The following is a 2500-nucleotide window of genomic DNA, read 5'->3' as shown; positions in this document are numbered from 1 at the left end:
TCGTAAAAGTAAAAGTAAAAAGAAAAAAGGAATATTTTAAAAGTTGTTGACACGGAATTGATGACAGTTTTTAAGTTGGGAAGTGAAATTCAAATTTATGTTTTTGACACTTTAAAGCAGGCAGACGGACAGGCGGACAGACAGACAGACAGACAGAGACATTAACGATCATCTGGCGTTATTCGACTGGCAATGATGATGATGATGTAGGTGATGACGATGCTGGTGATGATGATGATGATGATGATGATGATGATGATGATGATGATGATGATGATGATGACGATGATGATGATGATGACGATGATGATGATGATGATGACGACGATGATGATGATGATGATGATGATAATTGATGATGGTGATGATGATGACGATGATGATGATGACGATATGGAGGAAGAGAAGGAGGGGATGAAGGAGGAGAAGAAGAAGTCGGAAGAGGAGGAGAAGGAGTAGCATAAAAGGAAAAGGAGGAGGAAGAGGAGGAGAAGAAGAAGAAAGAAGAGGAAGAGGAGGAGGTAGAGGAGAGTGTCAGCGACGGTAGCGATGGCAATAGTAACGGCGACCATGATGGTGATGATGAGGAAGGGAGGAGGAAGATGCTGAGGGTGATGATGCTGATGAAGACATGACAGATGAAGATGATAATAATGATGATGATGATGGAGGAGAAGGAGGAGGAAGGCAACAGCGGAGACGACGGCGGTGATGATGATAGTGTTGTTGATGAAGAAAAGGAGGAGGAAGAAAGGAAAGAAGAGGGTGATAGGGATGACGGTGAGGATAATGATGATGACGGTGGCCACTATGAGGAGGATGAGATGAAAAAATGAGCTTGGGGTGTGTATGCTGCTGTTGCTGCTGTTACTGCTGCTGCTGATGATGATGATGATGACGCTGATGATGATGATGATGATGATGATGATGATCGTGAGGAGGAGGAAAAGGAAGAGGAGGGAGAGGAAAAGGAAGAGGAGGAAGAGGAAGAGAAAGAAGAAGGGGAAGAAAGGAAGAGGAGGAAAAGGAGGAAGAAGGAAGAGGAAGGGGAAGAAGAAGATGAAGAGGAAGTGGAGGATGAAATGGAGGAGGGTATAAAGGAAGAATGCGATGCTGCTGACCACAACTCCCATTTTAAAATGCTTGAGACGAACGGAGAATGTAGGAGTTTGATCAGAATACCAAAGCGGTGTCGGTTGTTGCTTGAGGATTTGGCTTCTTTATCAAACAAGCATAAAAGATTGATTGCCAAAACAAAACACCTTGTGGTATTTACTTGTGCTACTCTACCTTCTACGTTCAAATCCTTTCATACTTAAGGGATCGATCCCTTTCTCACGGATAAAGTCTTTCTAATCTGCTGAAATCATGGGGATTGATACTCGACTCTTTAACCTCATAAAAAGGTCGCTAATGAACTTGGCGTAGTCATTAAAACTTTTTAGACCTCATGAGGAAAATTATAACTAGTAAATTACGTAATCATTTATCATAATTAGTCATTAGGTTAATGACTCGTTCTGGGAAATGGGAAGGAAATAAGGAAGAAGCCCCGAGGTTTTAATTAAAATTAACAAGCATGCTCTGACCTAGGTAGGTGTGTTGTCTCCTCTCTGACTTTTCTGTCACTACTATAATGGTTTCATATTTTAGCACAAGACCAGCAATGTTGAGTGAGTGAGAAGTCGGTTACATTGATCCGAGATCTCAAATGATACTTATTTTATCGTCTTCGAAAGGAAGAACGGAAAAGTCGGACGTCAATGGAATTTTAACTCATTTTTCCCGACTCTTTAACAAACAACCCTGCCAGCTCGCCGTCTTTCCGTCGCAACTATAACAATCTTTGCTCATCGGAGCCGACTGTTTCCGTAACTCTCGAATAAACCACGCACTAACTTCAAATTTCTTTCCTTCTTGCTTATATCTTCCCTGCAATTGTTCGTTGTTGACCTGTAACTTTTAAAACGTAACGTTAATGGCATCAAGTTCGCTAGTCTCAGACGGCCTACAAAGCAGGCACTTTCCCTTCCTCCATACTCAGCAACTTGAGAATTACTAAGGAGAGAAGTGGTGACTGACAACTCCTAGCATGTTCAAGCATTATGAAACCTCTTCAGCGAAGCACAGACTATTGACTAGACATGTGTATGTAGTTTCTTCATGAACGAATAAAGTGATTTTAGTGACAATGAAACACTGGGGTCGATGTAATTTCAGGTCTTGTGCCTTTAGTAGAAAGGATTGTTTAAAAGAATGAATACGAGACAAAGGCCAAGGTGTTCCGCTGTATGAAAAGTTAATAGACATAGGCGTAGGAGTGGCTGTGTGGTAAGAAGCTTGCTTACGAGCCACATGGTTCCGGGTTCAGTCCCACTGCGTGACACCTTGGGCAAGTGTCTTCTACAATAGCCTCGGGCCGACCAAAGCCTTGTGAGTGGATTTGGCAGACAGAAACTGAAAGAAGCCCTTCATATATATGTATATATATATGTGTGTG

This window comes from Octopus sinensis, linkage group LG19, assembly GCF_006345805.1.
Source record: "Octopus sinensis linkage group LG19, ASM634580v1, whole genome shotgun sequence".
Classification (NCBI taxonomy): Eukaryota; Metazoa; Mollusca; class Cephalopoda; order Octopoda; family Octopodidae; genus Octopus; species Octopus sinensis.
This window is presented reverse-complemented; position numbering follows the sequence as displayed.